General features: G+C 40.6%; 1 protein-coding gene across 2 annotated transcripts in view; it reads left to right on the top strand.

Moving 5' to 3' along the window:
* Positions 1 to 3,725, top strand: part of LOC308633978 (zinc finger protein 33B-like) — a 107,795-nt gene extending 104,070 nt beyond the window's left edge. The window contains exon 9 of one of the 2 annotated variants that reach the window (XR_014018923.1): positions 416 to 3,725. The gene's annotated coding sequence lies outside the window, so the exon portion shown is untranslated. The remainder of the gene's footprint in view (positions 1 to 415) is intronic. The other variant, XR_014018924.1, reaches the window with a different exon arrangement.
* The last annotated feature ends 10,709 nt before the right edge of the window (positions 3,726 to 14,434 follow it).

The raw sequence follows: 14,434 nt of genomic DNA, 5'->3' as shown, positions 1-14,434 counted from the left end.
CTGCTTGGACTGTCACAAAATTTCTTCTTAATGAAATTGTACCTCACTATGGACTGCCAACTGTCATAAATATATGGACTGGCATTTACTGTGGCCATAGTACAGGGAATATCAAAGGCCTTAAATATAAACTGGAAACTTCATGTGCTTACCACAAAGCTCATGACAAGCCGAGCACAGGAACTAGATCTTAAAGAGTACCCCCAGTAAATTTGTTTTAGAAACCAGTGCTGAGTGGCCAAAACTTTTTCCTATTGCTCTATTGTGGGCCTGATGTACTCCTTATAAAGAAATTTGTCTCCTTTTGAGCTCATATATAGGAGACCCCCCTCCCTTGCTTCCTCAGGTAACTGACATTCATTTGGCTGAGATTAGCTGTCAGTCTCTCATAAACTACCTTAATTCTCTCCAACAGATTCAATTTGAAGCTCATAAATTCCTTCAAGAGAACCAGCCCTGAGAGACCACTGATATCCAACATCTATTCCAGCCAGGAGACTATATCTATGTCAAACGGTTCCAGAAAGAAGGACAAAAGCCAAGATGGAGGGGACTTTACTCAGTCATCCTGACTCCCCAATGGCCATAAAGGTAAAGGGACTCACAGAATGAATTCATCACATTGGAGTCAAGACAGCAAAGGTGTCTCCTGCAGAAAAATGGACAGCCCTCAGAGACCCCCGGCCACTCTCTAAAGATAAGACTAAAAAAATGTTAAAAATGTTTTTTTCTATTGCTCAGACTATGTTATGAGGTCTGAGCTGCCAAACCTCATTGCCATTGGAATATACCATGGAAAGAGCTCAGGGACAGACCTGAGATTTACTGATTATATATATATTTCCAGGCAACCTACCCCAGACAATTGGAAACTCAAATGTTTCAATGACCCTTCTCACTATTATTGTCCCCATTGGCTATTGTTACCATAGCCACTTATCCTGAGGGGACCTAATGACACCACTTGGCTCCCAATCTGGAAGGAAGCGGTCACTCTAAAGGTTAAGATAATAAAATCCATCCATTACAAAATCCAAACTGGGTATACCCGGGGAATCCATTTTTACCAGAGGAGATTTGACAGTGGAAATACCCCCTGAGCCCTAGGACAGTGGGTCCTCTAGCAGAGTTATAAGACACTTTTCTCTAGTCACAGCCAGAGAGCCCCAACCCTGGCAAATCACACTCATTGGTTTCCAGCCAGTCATCCTAGGAAACTCTGGGAGCCCAATCTGTTCCCCACCCTGCAATCGCCCACCAGGTCATTAACTGTGAGGAAATACTTGACCAGGTGAGCTGGTCTGGACTGGCAAATGACTGTTGACTATTTCTCAAGTCTAAACCCCTTTACTATATAGGGTTGGGTTCCACTCTGGAGCCCCTACAGAGGCTAATGTTTCTGTTTCTGTTAACCCAGGACCAAAACTTACCCTAGAAGATGTGTCAGGAAATGCCACCTGCCTTGTCTTCCCTGGCATTAAAAATGTGCTATCCAATTTCCCCACTGATGTTTGCTCTTATAATATCACTGGAAACCCTACTTTGTGTCCTATTTTTTCACCCAATGAAATCTGATTTGCTTTGATACTGGACTGGCCTGCTATATTCCCCCAGACCATTCCCCAAGTATTTGCATTATTATACATGTATTGCCTCAGATCTGTGCCTATAGTGGGCCAGAGGGAACTCATCTTCTTTCAACCAGAGAACTTCAAGGTGAAGGTCACTGAGTCAAAAGAGTAGCTTATTTCCTCATTCTAGCCCTAGTGGGATTAAGCATGGCAAGATCCACTGTGATGGGAACTGCAGCACTAGGACACTATCCCTAACCTGAGATAACCGAAGACCTAGGTCATTTAGAACAAGTTATTGACCACCTATATGACCAAGTTCAATCTCTGGCTGAAGAGGTACTTTAAAACAGGAGGGACTTAGATGCCTTGTTCATGTCACAAGGGAGGCTTTGTGTGGCCCTAGGAGAGGCCTAATGCTTTTATGCTAATAAGTCTGGAATCATCAAAAGTTCCATGGCCAAAGTAAGGGTAAACATTCAAAGACAGAATCAAGAGTTAGAAAAAAAAAATGAGTCTTGGTTCAAAAGGTGGTTTGAATGGAATCCCTGGCTAACTATCCTTCTCACTGGCCTAACTGGATCCATAGCCCTAATGTTTATAGGATTATTTATTGGCCCCTGGATTTTAAACTGGCTTGTCAAATTCATCAAATAACACTTTTTTTTCAGTCAAGTTAATATATATATACTCATGGCCAATTACAACCCTCTACCTAACTTAGAAGGTGAATCAATGGTTTATATAAGAAGAGCCCCCTCCCATTCGAAAGCCCACACCTGCATCTCCCAAAGACTGCTCCTCATGCTTAGTACATCTTGTTTGGCAACACATAACATGAAACAAAAAAAAAGAAAAAATGTTATCTTTAATTCCTGTGCAATGTACCTTTACTCAGGTTGCTTTGACTTACTTTGCTTGTTGTTTTGGGCTATAAAAGGAATGCTCTAGACCCTGGTGGGGGTCACAGGGTGCAGAGACAATTTGGTCTCTACACTTTGGCCACTGGCAAATAAAGGTCCTTGTTCTGCTTCAAGACTGACCCAGTGAATTATTTCAGCCATGCCACAACAACACAGGCCTGTCCACTTGCACCAATCCTTGGTGCCCAGGTCTGACATGGCAGGGATCCTAGAGAGGGAGCAGCTTTTTCTCCTGACAGGCACTGCTGCTGCTGTTGCTGCTGCATGTTCTCTGTGGCATATGCCCCATTAGGTGATATATGCAATGCCCCATGTCCACAAAAGTATTTAAATTGAAATCTATATTAAAATCAAAAGGAATAAATAACAAGGTATATATAATAACGTGGCCTGGATTATGTATGTCTTATACCTACACAATCATAAAATTCAGTTTTACTTTGGATGCAGGAAGGAGTTCACAGAGGAAGCATTTCCTGTATCCATCCTATCTCAAGAGTCATGGTGTGGGGACCTGGGCCCCAGAAGGATGAAGCTTAGCTTGGAGCATATAGATCAGGGAAGGCAGAGACCCAATTGAGGTCCCACCAAGAAGGAAGAGCCCAGATCTGGTCAATATCAGAGCCCTTCTCTTTCCATGCCTCCTCCCCACATGTGCTAAGGTGCCAAACTAGAGCCATGGGCAGCCACGGGGAATCCCACCTATTATCTTGGTTGACTTCCCCAATTCTCTTATGTTTTTCCTGCATCCATGGAGGCAGATCTCATGACCTCTGTTCTTGGAGGTTCAGTGACTTCAAGCCTTATTACCTTCCTGGGGCAGCCCCCCACATACTTCTAATCTCAGGTGTCTTTTGGAGCATTTGTCAGTTCCTGGTCTGCTCAGACATCCAGTGCCCACCCCTCATCACTTACAGGTTGGGTCTGTAGCTGTGGGTAAGGTATTCTCAATGCTCAGCCTCTTGGGTGCCTGGCCTCTATCCTCTCTACTGACCTGAGCCCCACCTGCTATCTCTGGCAAGCCTCTGTAACCCCTTCTGATGTTGCTGCCTATTGCCCTTGCAAATCTTAGGACACTTGTTTAATGACAACAGAGCCTGCAGCAGGCACTTCCCAAAAACCCAGTACTGCTTGTAGTGTGGATCTGATCAGCCTCACTAACCATCCAAACCTCCTGGGATCTCTCACTAGTCCAATTTTGAGGGTAAGGGAACTGAGATCAGAGGGCTCAGGGGGCTTCCCAGTCCACACATGTAGAAATAATAACCTCTGTTTGGGGGCAAGATGAAGTTAACAGGGCTGCTTTCTTCACATCCTCGCCCTGAGCCAGCAGAGAGTCAAACTGGCCAGCTGAAGGCTGTGAGGTGTGGCTGAGATGTACTTGAGGCCTCTCTGAGTGTGTAGGATGCCCATGCATCTGGGATTATCTCCCTAATGGAATGTTCTCAGCCCTGGCACATTAAATAATATATTTAATGGGCTTGGGATATAGCTCAGTTGGTAGAGTGCTTGCTTCAGATGCACAAGGCCCTAGGTTCAACCCCCAGCACCACACACACAAATTTCTGAAGAGGAGCCCCCAACTCTCTCTCTATATACAATGGCTTCAGGATCCTGAGGTGTGCCCTAAAGAAAGAACCTACAGGTGAAGTGATAGTTGATGGATCCTGAGTGCTTCCTTCAGCAGCAAAGGAGTGGCTGTTATGGCAGCCTTTACATGGCCTTGGATCCTGACCTCACCAAGTCTCAACTCATGGGAAAGGTGTTTATTGGCCAAGAACAGGGAGCTAGGCAACCCATTCCCTGGGAAGTGCTCCTGGCTTTTAGAGAAATGACTATGTCAGTTATTGAGGTTATTGACACTAGTGTTATCAGAAATGGGATCTTTTGATATGGAAATGATAGAAATAAGAAAAAGCCAAGTACTACATATGCAGACAGGAAAGGCTTTATAATCATGGCTTAGGTTGAAGGGAAGCAACTGAAAGGGAGAACAAGCAATTGAAAAGGAGATTGAAAGGGAGAACAAGCTGCTCCTGAACACAGGAAGATAGAAGCTTTTTTGGATTTTCTTGAATGGACTAAGGTTTAGCAATTTTTCATCAGCCAGTAACATCATTTCAAAAGATGTATTACTTTTTGGAGATATTTGGGTAACCAGGCAGTCATGATCAACTTGTCTTAGGAACTCATTTCTTCTTGCAGTGGATACCATCATCTTGGGTAAACATCCTGCTCTTATGGTTCAGTCTGGGACTTAGGATAGGGTTGAATGACTTTCGATGTTTGAGATACTGCAGTTGCAGAAAGAACAGAAGGGTGGAGTAGAAGAAAATGCATACTGATGCCAATGGGCAATCAGCATGTCAACATGCAATGTGGAATAGAATCTGACCCAAATGTAGGCAGCAGATGGGACAGACATAATATGAAGACAGATGCTAAGTCTCTTCAATCTGTTCTAGTCATTCATCAGATATCCATAGATCCGAGGGAAGAGTCAATGTTTTAAGCAAAAGTGGTTTTCACGTCCCTGAAAATTAACCTTGGAAACTCTTATCATCATAAACCATAAGTCAGAGGTGTTATCTATATGTTATAGTTGGGATATGGAATGTCCCCCAAAGGCTCATGTGTTGAAAGCTTGGGTCCCCAATGCTCTGGTATTCAGAAGTAGGGTTCTTGGAAGGAATGTGTCATGATGGATTAATAATTTGAGATGGTAGTAATGGTAGGAGATAGGGCCTAGCAGGAATAAGTGGGTCACTAGGGGCATGTCCTGGAAGGCTATATATTGTCCATGGTCTCTTTTTTTGCTCTTTCTCTGCTTCCTGAAAGCCATTAGGTGATGAGCTTTCCTCCATCATTCCCTTCTTCCATGATGGTTCTGCCTTGCCTTAGGCCCAAAGCAATGGAATCAACTGACTATGGACTGAAATATCTAAAACTGTGAACAAAAATAAATGTTTCCTCCTTTAATTTGTTTTTCTCAGATATTTTATCAGTACAGAAGACTGACTAACTCAGTACAGCAAAGCTAATGAGAAATGAATAATGTATTGCCTAGCTTTGTGACCTACAAGATTAGTGAGTTTAAGTTGACTAAGAACAAGTGAAGCTATAGGATTTATTTCGGCTTTTCCTCAGCATTAACTTCATCATCTTGTGAAAATATATTGCTTTTGTGGTTTTATCAGTGTCTCATGGCAGGTCTTTTGAAAGGTGCTGGGAGAAGAAGGTCCTAGGGTTTTTACACAGAGATGGCTGGTACTTCCTTGCAACTAAAGATGCTGAGAAAAATGAGCCAAAATGCCAGGATAGGAAGATAGGGAGCAAGGGACTTGAGCCATGGAATGGTAGGAGGCAGGATCAGTTTGGGACATGCAAAGAGACACCTAGATGCTGGGGCTCAGTGTCCTCTTCCATGCAATGGGGGATACTGTACCTGTGTTGAGCAATAAAAGGTAAGGGAAATGAGTCCCTGTGTGTACATGTGAATATGTGGGTCCTTGGTATACCTTAGTAAAGATGAAAGTGTGGGGTGCCAGGCCATGATGTGGTGGTATGCATGTGACTAAAGCCTTTGTGAGAATGCCTTCATGAGGAAGGGTGGGAGTGTGTTGCTGATGACCAAGTATAAGTGTGAGAATGAGCTGGTCAAGGTCCCTGTGTGGGTCATCTTTCTGTCATGGGAAAAAAGCTAACTTAAAGGAGGAAAGATTTATTTTGGCTCACAGTTTTAGAGGTTTCAGTCTTTGATCATCTGGCCCCATTGCTTTGAGCCTGAGGGGAGACAGAACATCACATGGAAGAAAGGAGTGGTGGAGGAAAGCTCATGGCAACCAGGAAGGAGAAGGAAAGAGAGAGGGAGAGAGGAGAAGGGGCCAGGGACAAGATATATATAGGCAAGGGCATATTCCCAGGAATCCATTCCCTTCTACTAGGTCCCACCTACCTCGGTTTTCACAGCCTCCCAATAGTCCAAATAGATTTGGATCTATCATCTACTTATGAGATCAGAGCCCTCATGATCCAATTACTTCCCTCAAAGTTCTCCCCTCCCCCGCTGACAGTGCTGCATTGAGGACAAAGCCTTCAACACATTAGCCTACGTGGGGGTACTTCATATCCAAAGCATAACAGTTATTCTCTAGAGAACCAGTCCATCACTGGGGCAACAGGCCTTTCAACTTTGTCAACACGACACCCAAGAGCTGCTTCCCCTGGAGTGAGTAGAAAGGTTCACTTGAAGCAGCCTGGAATAACTCACTGTGAGGCTCAGCAGCTCCAGATACAGACCACCTGTGGGCTTCAGCTATCTCTTCCTGGGTGTGAGGCTGCCTTTATATTCCCAGTGCCACCAAGTGTTGTTTCATAGTCATTCCAGTGAATAGGAGTTGGAGACAGGGTTACGTTCTGGACCAGGGAAGTGTTTCCAACCACCTCTGTGGGCCCCGTGTCTCAGCAGGGAAAGCTACCTGGATCTCTGTCCATTGCTACAGGACAGTCCAGGGCCTGGTTCCAAACACCTCACTGGACACCCTGGCCAAGCACCAGGCATGGGAAAATCCTCTGCAAGTGGCCCAACATGGACTTCTGACTCTCTCCTAACCACATGAACCATAATTACAATGTTGCAACCCAGAGAACATTGTTAACTTGTGCACTTTTACTTTTGTGTATAGTCTCCTGCCTATCTTATCCTTGGAGAAAACTGACCCTGGAGTACAAAATACTGTAAACAGTCCCCATTCTCATTCTCCCAGTTGGAATGAAAGGGCCTCTTCTTTACCTATCTTTTCTCCAATGTATGTTTTCAGTGCTTTTGTCTTTACCCTGTGATGGACTGATGACATATTCTGGCCCCAGTGTCTTTTGAACTGGTGAGCTATTTACACAAAGGAAGCCTCCCTCAGGACTGTGAAGGCAGTTTGTGTATTATCCTGGGCCAGAGGATGATGACCTCTTCTGTCCCCAAAGACTCCAGGGACTGAAAGTCCTTTGTAAGGAGTTGGGGAGAATTTGAAATACAAATTTGTACTCTCAGAAGGTATTACATTAGGGACAGTTTGAGGGGCACAAAAATGTAAAATTTTCACCCTAGGGTGTCAAATATTGCACAGCCCTCTAGTTATTCTGTCAAGGGTTTGAGGTACTGAACATTCTTTGAAAGTCCACACCTAACACTGGGATCCTATAGAGCCAGTGGTTTCCCAACACTTTGCACTAGCTCACCCCAAGCTAGCCAAAAGCATTAGGGAATTGATTTCCTGAGCCATCCATCCTAAGGCACCAAAAGTCACTTCTCCAGGTGTCCCTCTCAGGCAGCAGCCCACAATTCTATGCTGTTGGATGCCACAGTGGATCCTTCAGGGGAACCACCCCAGAAATCATAGGCTTTTATGTTTTTAAAGACCAGGGCTGCAAACAAATTAGAGAAAAGTCACCTGCCATATAAAAGCCTCCACACTGCTCAGCAGGCCAGAGGAGTAGGTTGCAGGAGAAATGTAGAGAGGTGGATCATAGAAAGGTAACTAGGTAACCAAAACATAGCTGTTTCTGCAGAAAATAGAATTCTGTGTGCAGATCAAGAGTTTTCTGGGACTACCATCTTAACTCCATTTGAGTTGAAATCAAGATGAGAACCTCCGTTTGTGCCAGAACATAGCCCCAGCACCAGAAACACTGCTAAGATGTGTGGCTGTGGGAACCACCAGGACCAGGACCACCAGGACTACTTGGCTGACCAGACTGTATCCACCCCATGCTAAGAAGCACCCAACCTGGCCAAATCACCCTGTCTAGTGTCACCATAAACCAAATAGCATTGCTGAATGTGTTGGTTGTACCTTGGGCTTGTGATACCAACTTTGTGTCTGGTCAACTGTCTGTTGCTTTGGGCACCAGCTACAGCAAAGTCTCACCTTTTCAGCAATGACATTTTTTGGTTCTAATTAGTTATACATGACTGCTGAATGCATTTTAATTCATTATGCACAAATGGAGCACAATTTTTCATTTCTATGGTTGTACACAATGTAGAGTTGCCTCATATGTGCAATCTACATGTGCCTAAGGTAATGATGTCCATCTCATTTCACCATCTTTCCTACCCCCATACTCCCTTCCTCTCCTCCCTCCCCTTTGCCCAACACAAAGTTCCTGCATTTTTCCATGCCCCCCGCCCTGATTAAGGATTAGCATCCACTTATCAGAAAGAACATTTGGCCTCTGGTTTTATGGGATTGGCTTACTTTGTTTAGCATGATATTCTCCAACTCCATCCATTTATCTGCAAATGCCATAATTTTATTCTCTTTTAATGCTAAGTAATATTCCATTGTGTGTGTGTGTGTGTGTATCACAATTTCTTTATCCATTCATTTATTGAAGAGCATCTAGGTTGGTTACAAGGTTAAGCTATTATGAATTGAGATGCTATAAATATTGATGTGGCTGCATCACTGTAGTATGCTGACTTTAGGTCCTTTGGGTATAGATCAAGAAGTGGGATAGCTTGGTCAAATGATGGCTCCATTGAAGGTTTTTGTAGGAATCTTCAAACTGCTTTCCAGAGTGGTTGCACCAATTTTCAATCTCACCAGCAATGAATGAGTGTACCTTTTCCCCAAAATCCTTGCCCGCACTTTCTGTTGTTTGTATTCTTGATAATTGCCATTCTGACAGGAGTGAGAAGAAATCTTAGAGTAGTTTTGATTTACATTTCTCTAATTGCTAGAGATGTTGAGCATTTTTTCATATATTTGTTGATCGTTTCATGTCTTCCTCTGTGAAGTGTCTGCTCAGTTCCTTTGCCTATATTTTTTTTTCTTTAATTTTTATTGTTGGTTGTTCAAAACATTACATAGTTCTTGACATATCATATTTCACACTTTGATTCAAGTGGGTTATGAACTCCCAGTTTTACCCCGTATACAGTTTGCAGAATCACATGTTACACTTCCATTGATTTACATATTGCTATACTAGTGTCTGTTGTATTCTGCTGCCTTTCCTATCCTCTACTATCCCCCATCCCCTCCCCTCCCCTCCCAACTTCTCTCTCTACCCCATCTACTGTAATTCATTTCTCCCCCTTGTTTTTTTCCCCTTTCCCCTAACTTCCTCTTGTATGTAATTTTGTATAACCATGAGGGTCTCCTTCCGTTTCCATGCAATTTCCCTTCTCTCTCCTTTCCCTCCCACCTCTCGTCCCTGTTTAATGTTAATCTTCTTCTCATGCTCTTCCTCCCAACTCTGTTCTTAGTTACTATCCTTATATCAAAGAAAACATTTGGCATTTGTTTTTTAGGGATTGGCTAGCTTCACTTAGCATAATCTGCTCTAATGCCATCCATTTCCCTGCAAATTCTATGATTTTGTCATTTTTTAATGCAGAATAATACTCCATTGTGTATAAATGCCACATTTTTTTATCCATTCATCTATTGAAGGGCATCTAGGTTGGTTCCACAGTCTTGCTACTGTGAATTGTGCTGCTATGAACATCGATGTAGCAGTGTCCCTGTAGCAAGCTCTTTTTAGGTCTTTAGGGAATAGACTGAGAAGGGGAATAGCTGGGTCAAATGGTGGTTCCATTCCCAGCTTTCCAAGAAATCTCCACACTGCTTTCCAAATTGGCCGCACCAATTTGCAGTCCCACCAGCAATGTACAAGTACCCTTTTCCCCACATCCTCGCCAGCACTTCTTGTTGTTTGACTTCCTAATGGCTGCCAATCTTACTGGAGTGAGATGGTATCTTAGGGTGGTTTTGATTTGCATTTCTCTGACTGCTAGATATGGTGAGCATTTTTTCATGTACTTGTTGATTGATTGTATGTCCTCCTCTGAGAAGTGTCTGTTCAGGTCCTTGGCCCATTTGTTGATCGGGTTGTTTGTTTTCTTATTGTCTAATTTTTTGAGTTCTTTGTATACTCTGGATATTAGGGCTCTATTTGAAGTGTGAGGAGTAAAAATTTGTTCCCAGGATGTAGGCTCCCTATTTACCTCTCTTATTGTTTCTTTTGCTGAGAAAAAACTTTTTAGTTTCAGTAAGTCCCATTTGTTGATTCTAGTTATTAACTGTTGTGCTATGGGTGTCCTATTGAGGAATTTGGAGCCCGACCCCACAGTATGTAGATCGTAGCCAACTTTTTCTTCTATCAGACACTGTGTCTCTGATTTGATATCAAGCTCCTTGATCCATTTTGAGTTAACTTTTGTGCATGGTGAGAGGGGGGGATTCAGTTTCATTTTGTTGCATATGGATTTCCAGTTTTCCCAGCACCATTTGTTGAAGATGCTATCCTTCCTCTATTTCATGCTTTTAACCCCTTTATCAAATATAAGATAGTTGTAGTTTTGTGGATTGGTTTCTGTGTCCTCTATTCTGTACCATTGGTCCACCTGCCTGTTTTGGTACCAGTGCCATGCTGTTTTTGTTACTATTGCTCTGTAGTACAGTTTGAACTCTGGTATCGCTATACCGCCAGATTCACACTTCCTACTTAGAGTTGTTTTTGCTATCCTGGGTCTTTTATTTTTCCATATGAATTTCATGATTGCTTTATATATTTCAACAAGAAATGCCGTTGGGATTTTGATTGGCACTTCATTAAACCTATAGAGAACTTTTGGTAATATCGCCATTTTGATGATGTTAGTTCTGCCTATCCATGAACAGGGTATATTTTTCCATCTTCTTCTATTTCTCTATTTAGGGTTCTGTAGTTTTCATTGTATAAGTCTTTCACCTCTTTTGTTAGGTTGATTCCCAAGTATTTTATTTTTTTTGAGGATATTGTGAATGGAGTGGTTGTCCTCATTTCCATTTCAGAGGATTTGTCGCTGATATACAGGAATACTTTGCCTATATTAATTGAGTTATTTATTTACTTTTTGGTGTTAAGGTTTTTTTTGAGTTCTTTATATATTCTAGAGATTAGTGCTCTATCTGATGTGTGTGTGTGGTAAAGATTTTCTCCCATTATGTAGGCTCTCTCCTCATGTTATTGATTATTTACTTTGCTGAGATAGGTGCAGAATCTATCTTTTAATTCCAACGTCCTTGATCCACTTTGAATTGAGTTTTAGGCAGGGTGAGAGATAGGAATTTAATTTCATTTTGCTACATATGGATTTCCAGTTTTCCCAGCATCAGTTGTTGAAGAGACTATTTTTTCTCCAATGTATGTTTTCAGTGCCTTTGTCTAATATGAGATAACTGTATTTAAGGGGGTTTGTCTCTGTGTCCTCTTTCTGTACTATTAGTCTAAATGTTTATTTTGGTGCCAATACTATGACAATTTTATCCCTATAGCTCTATAGTACAGTTTAAGGTCTGGTATTGTGATGCCTCCTGCTTCACTCTTCCTGTTAAGGATTGCTTTGTCTATTCTGGGGCTCTTATTTTTCCAAATGAATTCCATGATTGCTTTTTATAATTCTATGAGGAATATAATTGGTATTTAATTGGAATTGCATTAAATCTGTATAACACTTTTGGTTGTATGGCCATTTTGACAATATTAATTCTTCCTATCTAAGAACATGAGAGATCTTTCCATTGTCTAAGGTCTTCTTTAATTTCTTTCTTTAGTGTTCTCTAGTTGTCATTGTAGAAGTCTTTCACCTCTTTTATTAGGTTGATTCCCAAGTGTTTTGTTTTTGAAGCTATTGTGACTGGGGTACTTTTTCTAATTTCTTTTCCAGAAAATTCATCACTGGTGTGCAGAAGTGCATTTGATTTATGGGCATTGGTTTTATATCCTGCTACTTTGCTGAATTCATTTATTAGTTTTAAAAGTTTTCTGGTGGACTTTTTTGGATCCTCTAAGTATAGAATCATGTCATTGACAAACAAATAGTGATAGTTTGAGTTCTTCTTTTCCTGTTTATAACCCTTTAATTTGTTTTGTTTAATTGCTCTGGGTAGAATTTCAAGGACTATGTTGAACAGAAGTGGTGAAAGAGGGCATCTCCAGTTTTTAGAGGGAATGCTTTCAATATTTCTCCATTTAAAATGATGTTGGCCTTGAATTTAGCATAGATAGCTTTTACAATGTTGAAGTATATTCCTATTATTCCTAGTTTTTCTAAAAACACTGATGTCTTCTGCTATCCAATTGCTGTATTTTGTCAAATGCTTTTTTTTTTTTTGCATCTAGCGATGATCATGGTTTTTAAGTCTATTGATATGATGAATTCTGATTATTGATTTCTGTGTGTTGAACCAACTTTGCATCCTGGGATGAACCCCACTTAATCATGGTGTACTATCTTTTAAATATGTTTTTTTGTATATGATTTACCAGAATTTTATTGATAATTTTTCATCTATTCATCAGAGATATTGATCTGAAGTTTTCTGTCCTTGATGTGTTTTTGTCTGATTTTGGTATCAGAATGACATAGCCTCATAGAATGAGTTTGGAAGGGCTCCTTCCTTTTCTATTTCATGGAATAATATGAGAAATATTGGTATTAGTTTTTCTTTGAAGATCTTGTAGAATTTGTCTGGTCCTGGGCTTTTCTTTGTGGGTATGCTTTTTTAATATTTAGTTTTTAGTTATAGGTGGACACAATATCTCTATTTTATTTTTATGTGGTACTGAGGACCGAACCCAGTGCCCCACACATGCTAGGCAAGTGCTCCACCTCTGAGCCACAACCTCAGCCCCTGTTGGTATGCTTTTGATGGCATCTTCTATTTCTTTGCTTGAAATTGGTCTGTTCAAATTTTGTATGTTGTCCTGATTCAGTTTGAGTACATTGTATGTCTCTATACATTTTTTGATGTCTTCAATATTTTATATTTTATTGGAGTATAATTTTTCAAAGTAGTTTCTTCTGTACTTCAATAGTGTCTGTAATGGTATTTCCCTTTTCATCATAAATTTTAGTAATTTGAATTTTCTCTCTCCTTCTCTTTGTTAGTGTGACTAAGGGTTTATCAATTTTATTTATTTTTTCAAAGAACCAACTTTTTGTTTTGTCAAAATTTTCAATTTTTTTTGTTTCAATAACATTGATTTCAGCTCTGATTTTAATTGTTTCCTGTCTCCTAATAGTTTTGGTTTTGATTTGTTCTTCCTTTTCTAGAGCTTTGAGATGTAATGTTATGTCATTTGTTTGTTGACCTTTTCTTCTTTTAGTGAATGAACACAATGCAATGAACTTTTCTCTTAGCACTGCCTTCTTACTTTCCTAGAGATTTTGATATATTGTATTGGTGTTCTCATTTAGTTCTAAGAATTTAAAAAAAATATCCTCCCTGATGTCTTCTGCTATCCACTGTTCATTCAATAGTATATTATTTAGTCTCCAGGTATTGGAGTAGCTTTTATTCTATCATTGATTTTATAATTTCATTTCATATGGTTTGATAGAATATAGGGTATTATGTCCATTGTTTCTTTGTGTTTGCCAAGAGTTGCTTTGTGACATAATATATGTCATAATATATGGTCTATTTTAGAGAAGGATCCATGTGCTGCTGAGAAGAAAATATATTCACCTATTGATGGATGAAATATTCTATATTTGTCTGTTAAGTCTAAATTATTGATTGAATTATTTCTATGTTTAGTTTTTGTTTAGAAGATCTATCCACTGTGAGAGAGGTGTGTTAAAGTCACCCAGTACTACTGTGGTCTACTTGATTCTTGAAATTGAGAAGAGTTTGTTTGATGTATGTAGATATTCCATTGTTTGGGACATATATATTTATGATTATTATGTCTTGTTGATGTATGATTCCCTGAAGCAGTATGAAATGTCCTTCTTTATCCCTTTTAAGTTTGGCTTGAAGTCTACTTACATGAACTATGTAAACAAGCAGTTCATGTAAGTGGTATATTTTTTCCCAACCTTTCACCTTCAGTCTGTGGATGTCTTTTCTTACGTGATAAGTCTCTTGAAGGCCAAATGTTGTTGGGCCT

This window comes from Spermophilus citellus, assembly GCF_964194105.1.
Source record: "Spermophilus citellus genome assembly, chromosome: 15".
Lineage (NCBI taxonomy): Eukaryota > Metazoa > Chordata > Mammalia > Rodentia > Sciuridae > Spermophilus > Spermophilus citellus.
This window is presented reverse-complemented; position numbering and strand designations above follow the sequence as displayed.